Source organism: Urocitellus parryii, chromosome 14 (assembly GCF_045843805.1).
Source record: "Urocitellus parryii isolate mUroPar1 chromosome 14, mUroPar1.hap1, whole genome shotgun sequence".
In the NCBI taxonomy this organism is placed as follows: Eukaryota; Metazoa; Chordata; class Mammalia; order Rodentia; family Sciuridae; genus Urocitellus; species Urocitellus parryii.
In genome coordinates, this window is record NC_135544.1 from 50,017,282 (window position 1) to 50,030,211 (window position 12,930).

The window sequence follows — 12,930 nt, forward strand, 5'->3', positions numbered from 1 at the left end:
GTCTGCCCGACGTGTGTACCAGAAGGCGACTGTGTTAAGGATTTTGGGAGCAGCAGCTTCCCCCAGGTCTCAGGGCAGGCCCTGAATGCAATCACAGGTATCTCTACTCAAAGAGGAACTGACAGGAAGATGGCGGCAGGGACTGGAGTGACGTGACCTCACATCTAGGCTTGCAGGCAACCACTGGAAGACGGAAGAAGCAACCAAGGGAATCTTCCAAGAGTCTCCGAGGAAGCACAGACCTGTCCACACCTTGATTTCAGAATTCTGGATTCCAGAGCTGTGAGATAATAAATTCCTGTTGCTTTAGGCCGCCAAGTGGGTAGTAATTTGTCACAGGAGCCACAGGAAACAAGACAGCAGCAGTAGTCACAATAGCAAGAGGCAGCAACCAGTCATCAGCCTATGGCTGGATGCACCTGTCCCTGGTGTCCATGACGGATGGATTCCACCGCACCTCAGGTCCCTTAGATACCACGAACCTGAGCACTTCCTCCTGCACACTTGGTCACCTCCAGATTACTTACAGGATCAAAACAAAACATGCAAATTCTAGGTAAATATTGGCTGGGAATAAAAACCAAGAAAAAAAATGTCTACACGTGTCCAGGACAGATACAATTTTTTTTTCCCAAATATTTTTGATCTGTGGTTGACTGAAGTCTTGGGTACAGAAGCCATAGATAGAAGGCCGACAGTAAATCCATGCAACAGATGACTACTCGGTAATCAAAAAGAGTGCTATAGAGACACGCGACACGCAAGCATGAACCTCAGAAACTACGCTCAGTCAAAACAGCCAGATCCCAAAGACCACGTATTGGATGGTTGCATTAATTTGCAATATTCAGAATGGGCTGATCTTCAGACATTAGAGTAGATCATTGGTCAAATGAAGCTGCCGACTGAAAAACCCATCCTGAACTAGATTGTGGTGGTGGTTATACAACTCCGTAAATGTACTAAAAAAAAAAATCACTGAATTTTGTATATTTAAAATGCATGGATTTTTATAGTGTATATATTATACTTCAATGAAGTGCTGCTATTTTTCTTTTAAAGTAGATCTATTTTTTGCCTTCAATCTACTGATGAGTGATCTAGATCCTTCCAAAGAAGAAGAATCACTCAGAGACTCAGCTCTAGCCATTGACCCACCAATGTAAGTCAGGTTCAATGAGCACACAAGGAAGGTCACTGGATCCATCTGAATGTCCCACAGGGCACCCCTTATAACTAGGAAACAAAGGTGTCCCTGTCCCAGTGGCTTCCCAAGCTGCAGAGCGCCTGCTCCTGAGCCTGGTTTCCGCACAATCTGCCAGTGAATGGAAGGTGAGGGCGTCTGCAGTCACCTCTTTCCAGTGGCCTCTCCTTTATAGACGGAGTCCCCCAACGAGTGTTCTGTGGCTCCAGGACAGAAGCCTGGACAAACTACGTGAATTCAAAGCAAGGACCAGCTGGTGAAGCAGGTCAGGAGAACTGCACAGAATCCGGGGGGAGGAGGAGCGGGTCCTGGACTCCGTGTGTGTGGGTCCCCAGGCCAGGGCTGCGGTGGCACTCAAGTTCAGCTGCTTCCTCTGACGGCTAGTTCACTCCGACGTTTGGCCCACTGGGTATGGGGCAGGTCTTCTTCAGAAACTGGACTTCCCATCTTGGGTCCCCCTAGGCCCAGGGTACCGCCTTTCACTGAACGGTCCCTTCCACCAGCGCCCTCTCAGATGGAAACAGGAAGAGGGAGGCCACTGTGTCGCGCGTCTTGTGCAATGACCAGCTTCATACCTTCCTGGTTCTTAGTCATCAGGAAAGTAGAAGAGCTCTGAGGCTGCACCTAGGGGCTGCGAGGGGCACGGGTACCGGTGTGCAGGGGCACCTGACAATCCGGTGCTGTCACCCACCCATTTGCCAAGTTCCCCTCTTTTCTCCTAAATTCTACGCTGGACTTGGGGTGGACCCACAGCCTGCCTCTGTCACCACCGTCCAATCTCACCTCCTACAAACAGCTAGTGGCCCTGTTACCCAGAATGCACTCTTTCTTCTTGGATGTCCCTGGGCCGTTTTCCCTTCCAGCACAGTTTGGGTTTGCCACCAACTAGAAGGCAAACCCCTCTCCAATGGGGACCTGGTGACACGTTCACAGGCTCCCTCCAAAGACAGCAGCACCCCAGGCACGATCTTGACTCCAGGGAGTCATGATCCAAGACTCAGAGCTCCAAGGAGCACAGTTTTAAAAATGAATATGCTTCTGCCTTCCGTCAAACTTGCCAAACAGTTCAGTGGCTCACCACTTCTTCCCCAAATTCAAGACACACTTCTGCTTTCCTCCAAGGAGGCAGCTGCGGTTTCCCACCACTCAGGAAGGGGACATCAAGACACCTCTCTGGCTGCTTACTGATTATCAGACAAGAAAATTCTAAGGGTGCCTTTCCTACCTCAGCCTTCAGAGATGCATGTAGAGAGCACAGCCCTTCCACAAAGCCTTTCCGAGGGGAGCGCTGGCCACCGTGGACAACTGTGCCACCCGGTCAGGTCTCTGGGCAGAAGTCCAACCAGCACCCTGCACACCCCTTCCCTGAATATCCCTCAGATTTCCAGTGCACTTGGAGGTTTCACTTTCCGCCACATCACAGTAAGTGTCAGGAGGCCCACATCATCGTTCAGCCAGGAAGCCAGGAGCTGGGCCCTGAGGTTGGTCCACACACCCCCCTGGACCAGGACGGCCCATAAAGGTGAAGGTGTGCCCAGGAGAGCTGAGGGACAAAGGGAAGAGCCTAGATTTCTCCCTTTAAATGAGACTCAGAGCTGCCAGACACACTCTTATCCTACAATTCCGTGACTGGTGATCACATTATCAGCTGGTGTGATTCTGAGAGCAGGAATATAGTTATGGCACTTTGCAGGCCAAGTCTTCACCCTAGAACTCGAATAACCCACAGAGAAGGTGGAGGAAGGAAAACCTTGGGTTAAACACCACACAACCCCAGACCCGACCACTCACACGCTGTGTGACGGTCAGTGAGCAGTCCTTCTGGACCTCAGTTCTCATCTGCAACAGGGTCTGGACCGGAAAACTTGGAAGGCCCTGTGGCTCTAGAGTCCTGATTCATGAGGTGACAATGCAGGCCAGACAAACACGCTGTGCAGCTTTGAACTGGCAGGCACCAGCGCAATCTCCTGTTTTGTCTGAGGAAATTAAACAAGAACAGGGAGTCGCTGTATATAAATTGCCTCGCTGTCTGTTGTGTGCAAGGTTGGGAAAGACAAATTGCTGGAATTCTTCCCCGAGCAGCTTACTGTTTATATCAGCAAAGTGTAATTCTGCAGAGCCAAATAGACAAGACAGTATGTCTACAATGTAAAACAGTTTGCATTTTACCAAATACTTGATTTGGCTTTTTTTTAAAAAAAAAAAAAAAAAAAAAGGCTTAATGGAAGAAGAAAAAAAAAAAAAAAGAAATATTGAAGCCTTGGGATTATGCAATAAGCAGTCCATAGCACAGACGTACTGACCGCAAACAGGATCAGTTTTGACCATGAAAAGCTTATGTGTTACTATTAATAAATCTATCTTTGGTTCTTCCATGAATCCCCAAATTATAACCCCCTGAAGAATGAGTAAAATGTTTGATTTTTTTTTTAATTTGTCATCTGACAGAATTTACAAAAGAAGGTTCCAGCAAATACAGAATGGGGCCCCCATTTGAGTTGTATGCTATTTGGAATATCCAAATGATGATCAAACTTGTTCTTTTTCATTATCATCTTGATCTGTCTAGTTTCAGCCCTTAGTTTTACAGAAGCTACGGACACCTTTGATCTTCACCCTGGCTACACACAAGGCTACTCCAGAAGGCCAAGAGATTTTTATTATCTTTCTGCTCTTTGACGGTGATCTACTACGAGGACTAGACACACAAATTCAACAGTAGGTTTACACCACAAGTAAAAACCTGGGGCTTTGGGCTGATCAACAGGATCAGGTTCCAAACTGGTCTTTCTGCAATGAGATGACCACATCCATCCCGCTCAGATCTATCCAGGCCAGGGGCTACCAGGTCAGGATACCAGCTCCACTTCTCACCCACTGTACTCCACACAACGGGGTCTAACGGTGATCTTCACTTTCTACACCACTTCTGAGAACTGGGGTTTCATGATCGAGTAGTTGGTTACTAATTAGAAATTCACTTCTTAAGGATTATATATATATTTGTGGAATAAATATGTTGAATTGGAGAGAGATTTCTCAGATATAAATTCAAATATGATTTAATGACTGGCTCAGTGGTGCCAACTGATTCTTTAAAAGTCATCTCGTTCAAATTAACATGAGACTGAATTTACACAAAATGTTTCAAGAAGGAAAGATGAAACAAGGCAATCCAAAATTGCAGAACAAAAAAGTCTACAGTCTATAAACATGGGGAGGTTCCCCCCACCCAGTTTCCCTATTAGAAAAAAAAAAAATGGAGCCCACAAGAATTCTTCACATGGTTTTGTGGAGCCCAAACATGAGAATTGGTGCAGAGCCCCTCAGACTGTGACTAACACCTGGTAGGCCCTGAATAACAGGCCGCGGCTTCCCCCGCCTCTTCCCCTTTCTTCCCTGTCCAGCTTCTCACGTTAGCACCTCCATCCTCAAAGACGGTCACCATCACCCTCATCAATAAGCCGGTGGAAATCACTGCGTGTCAACCACGGATCAGGGAGGACTGCAGAGGTCAAAGGGCAAGCCAGCCTCCAAGGTCCTGCCAAGGGGTGGGTTGGCTGGACAGTGAGGGCAGCAAAGCCATTTCAATGCGGGCAGCTGAGCGCAGAGCACAGACCACCCCTTTAAAAGCTGTACCTGGTTCAGGGGGTATTCTGATATTTTAACCATTTCCTTGCTGCTCTTCAAGCATTTCTGCAGTGATTCCACCGAGAACAGAGGATCAGGGTATCATTCAGAATACCCAGGACGCCCTCAGCCGTGTGCTCACTACAGTACCCTCAGAGTCTGCAGAGGACACCGGAGGTAGCATTCAAGTGTTAAGCACGCCTCTGGCCCTGTTAGTCTCTATTCTCCTCCATTAACCTCTTTCTTGTTGAGCAAAATAGGAAAAGTAAAAGAGGAGAAAAAAAAAAAAAAAGATCTGAGGACAACTAGAGTTTGTACCATGACAGACAAAACCCATCAGCCCAAAAGGCTTCCTCCAACCAAACCACGCACAGCGTCAGGTGGCTCCTGGCCCATGTTCTCCTGAAACAAAGACCAAGCAGATCTAAGACTAAAGTGGTCAGATCTAAGAGTTCTCTGCACCCAAATTATGAACAGAAACCATAACTGAGGACGAGACAGTCTGAAGACCCAAGTCAGAAACTGTTGTGGAATCTAGAAAAAAACACAACTTTAAGTGAGAGCCACGGCCGGGGAGAAAGCCAGAGAATCAGGAAACCACTTGGTCAACTCTTGTTTCGTAAGTGCGGAAATGGACACCCAGGGGTGGGTGGGTGTGTGAAGTTGAAAAGTGACAGACCACAGTGAGACAGAATTACAGTCACACCACTGAAGACACTCTGTTGCAGCTTGGCCAAAAATATCATCCCGGACAGTCGGGCAAATGATTTAATCTTTTAGGCTTCAGCTTCCTCATCAATCAAGTGAGGCTGGTATCGTACCTACCAATACAACAAGCTGTAAGAACCAAGTGAGAAGAAACATAAAAATGAGCAACATATCCCCAAAAGGACCAAAAAACCCACCTCTTTGACATGGCTTTCTGCAGGTTGAGCCACCGTCATACATATTATTCCTGTGGTCCATATATTTTAGCATGCGTCAGTCACCTGGAGGGTGTGTGGAAACACAGGTTTCTGGATCCTAACCTCAGAGTTTCTGATTCAGCAGGCTGGGAATGGGGCCAGAGGACCTGCCCCTATAGCAAGTTCCCAAGTGCTACTGACTCTGCTTCCAAATCCTTGGCTTTCCTATCTTGCAGCCTCATATAAACCTGAAAAGATGATAAAACTAATGAGGTTCTCAATTTTATAGAGAAGAAACGTAATCTCTGAGAAATTAAGAGGTCTTCAGTGCCGCACAACCGTTAATCACACCAGCTCCGGCCTCGGACTGCCTATGTCCAAACTGACCCTATACTTAGCGATTCTTATTGGAGGTAATTTTACTTCTGGGTGCCTCAATTTCCTACCTGTAAAACAGGTGTAATTATAGCATCTCACAAGCAGGGCTCTTGTGAGGATGACGGAATACCAAGGTAAAGAACTTGACCCTGGCTGTATGTTAACTACCTTTATTTCCACGGAGATGGAGCTGAGGCTCCAAACCAGGTCTGCAGACTTGGTTTTAATCACAGTCCACACCAACGCCTGTTAGTATCACAGAACATCAGTGAGTGCCACAAAACCTTTTCTTCTTCTTCTTAATTTTAGAGACCTTTAAAACTGGAAGACTTTGATGGAAATTCTAGCTCTAGAAAGACAGTGGCTTGCTTAAGATCCTACAGTTAGTTCTAGAGGCAGGATTGAGAAATATTTTTTTCAAGGGCCACATAAGTGAACTTCACCCTGTACTGAATTATCCTTCTAAACAATGAAGAAATAAAAATAAAGGAGCAAGAAATCAAATAAACAAGCAAGCAAACAGCAGGTCTATGCCCACGTGAGGAGCTGGCCTAGTGATACATTTTCCTTCTTCTATATGCTTTTAGCAACCAAATAAAATTTCTTTTTGAGATACAATTAGTTGGAGTCAATTCAATGCACAGATACAGAAAATCCTCTTCAATCTCATTTCCTCATCTAATTGGAAGAAAGGTAAATACATTATTTCTATGATTTAATTTTAGAAGAAATGGAAAAAAAATCTAAATTCCACTGACGGTACTTCATGATACAGTCATTTTACATTTTAAGATGCAAAGTGAACACAACTTTCTTTTGAAAAGGGATTCCACCTTCATGTACGTTTACAGATACAAATATATCACCTGAAAGGGATTCCATCTTCATCTATATTTGAGAATATAGTAGAGCAGAAACGTTTTGTAATTTCAACCTGCCTTTCAAGTTGCCCCAAAGCAATAAAGTATTTTAGGCATAAATGCTCCTAAAAGAAAAGTGCACTTCATAAAATACGACCCCCTAACTCAAAATACAATCTAAATGTTAACGGGAAAATAACATGTTTCCCAGAAGAGATTTAGACTTGCTTGTTTTCTGGTATTTAAAAATCAAAAACAAGAAGCGTTCTGTACTTTCATCCTCTCCTGCTCAAGATGGTGGCCTCCCTGACCACTGGAAGCCCCAGCTGCAATGCCTTCAGGGTCCCACCGAGGTCCTCCCAGGAGACATCTGACAGCAACTTTTCAGGGTCCTCTGCTTTGCTGTCTGGAAGCCAGGTTAACTATGGAGTCAAAGGGAGTGTGTCAGTTATTCCTATTGACTCACCCAATTCAAAGGCAAATGCACTTTGAAGCCAAGAAGTCAATCAGAGTTCATGGAAGTAATGAATGAAATCTGGGCGTGCGATCAAACAAACCAAAAGGGCCACCTCATCTCATCAGGGGATCTCATCAGAGCCAGGCTGCTCTGTTGCAGGTGCTGATATCAACAGGTAAGCCTTCTGTAAGACCCCACAAGGAGCAATGCAAATATCTCAGGAAGAACCGAGGATGTCTGAGAAGCCTGACAAGTCCCCAAGACCTGCTGTGGCTGCCATGGGTGGATCCTGATGGGGAAGGGGGCTCAAGATCGGCACGGCTTGCCAACACAGAATAGCAATAAAAGATAAACCGACAGTGTTGCGTGTCTCTGAAGCCTTGCTGGGGATCCTACCAGGAGGAGGAGGCACCAAAGGCTGCCCAAAATGTAGATGTGCCTGCTGCATTTGACATCATGCTGACTGGTATCAAAAAGAGCCAAGAAAATGGCACTCGTTGGCCAACTGGTGGAACCCCTGGGAGCAGGAGCAAACCCTCCAGAGGAACAGACAGCTGGATCCCTAGAAAACGCTGCAGCTACTCTTGTCAGTGGACTGGATGATGGGATCTCTCCAAGGAGAGACAAGGGATTGGAGGGAAAACTGAGACCAAGACCATGGCATCTGTCAGACAGCAGATTGACGAAACAATGGAAGAAAAAGTGCAAAAGCAGACCAAGGCCTTTATCCTGCCCCTCTGAAAATAATCGATGTTAAGACTGGACTCAGCAGGGAATGATGCTGGTTATCCTGCTGAATCACAGAGATCTGGAGAGCTGGCAGCGACCAAAGAATTGCAGACCTTGATGGGATTCGATCATGGTCAAGTCCTTTGAAAGAAAAATAAATTTGAAGGGCCTGGGGCTGTAGCTCAGTGCTAGAGCGCTTGCCTAGCAAGTGGGAGGCACTGGGTTCGATCCTCAGCACTGCATGGAAGTGAATAAATAAAATAAAGGTATTGTGTCCATCTACAACTAAAAATATTTTTTAACAATAAAAATAAATAAATTTGGAGCTCCACAGAAGGACGTTAAGCATCTCCCTCTTCTTGGTGCAGGGCTGATAGGAGCTGGCATCATCCAAGTCTCCATGGATAAGGGGCTGAAGGCCCTTCTTAAACACACCACAGCAGCTGGTGACAAAGTGAAGTACAAAGCTGTGATGTCATTCGAAAGGCATTTCATCCTCAGCCACGTGGACGGGCAGCTTGGTGACCAGGGTTTTAGAAAGGCCGACCTGGTGAACGAAGCCGCTGTGGAGGACCTCGGTGTTAAAGTGGTAAAGGAAACAGAGGCGGTGATGAGAGATCACTGTTTGTTTACCGCTTACACATCTGCTTTCCCAAGCAGTGAAACTGCGGCTGTCCGACAGACCTGAGAAGGTGGTTGGCATGCGCTACTTCTCTCCTGTGCAGCTACCAGACATCATCACAACCAAGAAAACATCCAAGGACACAACTGTTCCACCACAGCAGCTGGTCTCAAGCAGGGGAAGGTCATCCTTGTGGCTAAAGAAGGGCCTGGCTTCCGCACCACCAGGTATTTTGTGGTCTGTAGGCATGAGAATCCTACAGGAGGGGTTGACCCTAAGAAGCCAGATTCCCTGACTGCAGGCTTGGGCTTTCCTGTGGGTGCTGCCACCCTGCCTGGCAGACGAGTTAGCGTGGACCTAGTGACACACATGACAGAAGACGCAGGCGAAGTCCTTGGGGAGTGGTTTGGAGGTGGAAACCTAGACTGCTGAAACAGAGGGTGTCTAAGGGCTTCCCGGGTCGCAAATCTGGGAAGGGCTTTTACATCTATCAGGAGGGTTTGAAGAACAAGAGTCTGAATGAACAGTATTTTGGCAAGTCTGAGGCTGCCTGCTAAGCCTGAGGTCTCCTCTGATAAAGATGTGGTGACAAGACTTATGAATGAGACAGCATCTTCCTGCAGGAAGGGATCTTGGCCACACCTGCGAGGGAGATACCCGTGCAGTCTTTGGCCTTGGTTTTGCCCCCTTGTCTTGGAAAGCACTTCCATTTTGTGGATCTATATGGTGCCCGGAGATACTGGACCAGCTCCAGAAGTACAAGGCTGCCTACAGAAAACTGATCACTCCCTGCCAGCTGCTCAGTGACCTCGCCAACAGACCTAGCAAGATGTTCCGGCAGGGAGCAGGCTCTCCTGCCCGCCTGGTCAGGGCACTAACCCCGCTGCCGGCAGCACTGCTTCAACAGCCCATCTGGGGGTACCAGGAAGCAGGAGGAAGACCAAGCCTAGAGTAGCATTTGCTTCTTCAAGTTCCTTCTGCTCAGACCAGCTCTCCTTCCTGGTGAAGTCTGACCGTGAATCAGAGTCTGTACTTCAGGCTGAGAAGTGGAGCCTGCTGTGCTCCTTGTATGAACCCTGAAGCCCAAATCAGCAGCCAAGAGCCATGGGGCACCACCTTTGCTGCCTGTTCCTCCTGGGAGGCCAGTGGTGGCCGGGGCATTTCTGTACCCAGCCCAACACAGGACAACAATAAAACCAAAGTGTCAGCCTCAAAAAAAAAAAAAAAAAAAAAAAAATTAAAACCACACTGAAGCCAGGCACGGTGGTGCACACCTAAAATCCCAGCGGCTCGGAAGGCTGAGGCAGGAGATCTCAAGTTCAAAGCCAGCCTCAGCAAAAGTGAGGCGCTAAGCAACTCAGTGAGACCTGTCTCTAAATAAAATACAAAATAGGGCTGGGATGTGGCTCAGGGGTCGAGTGCCCCAGAGTTCAATCCCCGGTATCCCCACCCTCCCAAAAAACTCACACTGAAAGTAATGGAACCTGGATTTGCTGGTCTTGCACATTAGCAGACCTCTCTTCAGGGTAACTCAGACAGTGAGCGGTTGGTAAGCAGCGACCTACTGAAGTGCACCGGCCCCCCGAGGGAAGTGCGAGGGTCCTAACTCCTGCAGCCACCTGTGAACCTCGACAGAGGAGACCTGGTCCCACCTGTAGGTGGCACATGCTGTTAGAGTCATGCACAGGGCATGTGCACCCTCACCCGCCACTCACCCCCAGCCCATCCTCCTGCCCCACAGGAAATTGCTCAGAATATCCAGGCATAGGACTGTGCAGGTAAGGAGAAGACTAAAGATGGGTCTCACATGTCCAGGGCTCAGCTTTTAGTCACTCACACTTGACGCTAGGTTCACCTCAGACTTGTCACTCTGTATCTCCACTCCTGACACCATGGATTAGCCTTCCTCACCTAAAGTTCAAGATTCCTGCCTTTGGATTGTCCTGCCTCCCGTCTCCCTGCATGTATGAGATAATGACACCACGGGGCTGTTGTGCAGAGGAAATAACATTTCCAACACTTAACAGGGAAGTTTGAGCTCTCACGGGAGCATCACACTACTCTGCACACTCCTGCCACATCTGAAGGCTTATTATCCGGCTTCAACATCTCCCAATAACTCCTATTTTCCACCAATGCACGTGACTTAAGAACTTCCAGAGCTCATTCCTGAATTTTTGTTTTTTTGGAATCCCCCTGTTTGAGTGGCCCTTGCTACGTTCCTCCATGTGACCCAATTCTCTCCATAAACTAAGTTCACAGAAGGCTAACTCGACCACGAGGAGGCTGGATCATCTCAGCCTTCAGTGGAGGACCATGTTCAGCCTGGTGCACATAATTTGGAGCTTAATCAGCACAGCCTGCTCGTGAGGTGACCTGCCCAGGTTCCCCCTGGGGCTCCGTGCAGAGGTGTGACCGCACCCAGCCAGGGGCTCACATCTGGCAAGGTCCATGTGCCACAGACTTCCTCACACTGGGCCTCCCGAAGAGGGATGCTCAGCACTCAAAAGAGGAGTTTTATCTATCAATCCAAGACTTTTTTTTTTTTTTAGTCATTGATGGACCTGTATTTTATTTATTTATATGCGGTGCTGAGAATCAAACTCAGTGCCTCACACGTGCTAGGCAACTGCTCTGCCCTGAGCCACCACCCCAGCCCAGTCTGAAACTTCTCTTCCTCTCAATGAATCTTCAGAGAGCTATGGTACCCTGTCCCATCCGGACGTCACTGGCAGGAATGTCATGGTGGGGATTGGCACAGCCTCATGATGAAGAGGGCTGATTCCAAGGGTCTTCTATTGACCGTTCTGTGGCCCTTGGAAGACACCGAGGGAAGGGTAAAGCCAGCTGCCTAAGCGTAGCGCCATCTCCCCCTCATTCCCTGCCAACGTCTTGTTATTGCAAACATCTGAACCTCGTGTCTGCCATCTCACTCCTGCTCGCTCTTTTCCGAGCTTTCCGATTTCACTTTTGTTTTTTATCTCTGGCTCTGTGGACTCTGGCCATTCTCTGCATAAAGAGGCTTTATTCGTAATTGCCAAGAATTGGAAACAACCCCAAATTCCCCCAGAGAGAGGATGAATGAAGGAGCTGTGGTACCTCCATACAACGGAATTCGACTCAGCAACTAGAAGCACCATGACAGATACACAGGCATGAATGAGTGGCCGGCTCAAAGGTCACGGGCACACTGTGTGGTTCCATGCATGCGTCACCCTAGAAAAGGCCAAACTTCAGGGAGGACAGGGTGGTGGCTGCTGAGGACAAGAGTGGAAGGGGCAGATTACCAGGGGACCCGGGGAAGGAACCCCAGGGCTGAGCAAAGTGCCCGCGTCCTGACTGTGATGGGGCCACGTGACCGACTGAGTGCCTGAGTTCACAAAGTGGCCTGGAATCACCTGTCAACAAAAGGTGTCCACATAATGGCTTCACTGGGTAGAGGGGGAAGAAGGTTGGATGTGTCTTCACATCATGGGAGAAAGACAATCCGGATTGGATATTTTTTTTTTTTTTAAGAGAGAGAGAGAGAGAGAGAGAGAGAGAGAGAGAGAGAATTTTAATATTTATTTTTTAGTTCTCGGCGGACACAACATCTTTGTTGGTATGTGGTGCTGAGGATCGAACCCGGGCTGCACGCATGCCAGGGGAGCGGGCTACCACTTGAGCCACATCCCCAGCCCTGGATGAGGTTTTTAATGTTAAAGAAAAAATCACACAAGTGCTCAAATTTAAAAAGAAACCTACAGAACAATGGTTTTTAACTTTTCTTAGCTGATGGCCAGGTTGAACGACAGAAAGACTGAAGGTCTGGACTATAAGGATGAAAATGTCCACAGGACAAAAGGCCACAAATGACAGGAAAATTCATCACAAGGGAAATGACAGAAAAATGTGACAAGATAATAAAAGGAAAAGCTTTTACTCAAGAGGAAAATGAGCTAAGAACACAATCACAGGAGAAATAGAAATGCCTGCAGATGTGTTAAAAATGTGCATTGCCTGGGTCTGGGGCTGGGGCTCAGGGGCAGAGCACTTGCCTCTTATGTGTGAGGCACTGGGTTCGGCCCTCAGCACGGCATAAAAATAAATAAAGGTCCATCAACAACTAAAAAAATATTTTTTAAAAATGTCCATTATCACCAATA

The 12,930-nt window shown here is 47.5% G+C and overlaps 1 protein-coding gene and 1 pseudogene across 1 annotated transcript in view; one reads left to right on the forward strand and one right to left on the reverse strand.

The window, feature by feature from the left end:
• The window catches only part of Dock5 (dedicator of cytokinesis 5), a 184,689-nt gene that overhangs the window by 134,183 nt on the left and 37,576 nt on the right, over nucleotides 1-12,930 (reverse strand). The gene's annotated exons all lie outside the window — the stretch shown is intronic.
• LOC144250180 (trifunctional enzyme subunit alpha, mitochondrial pseudogene) lies at nucleotides 7,272-9,740 on the forward strand (annotated as a pseudogene).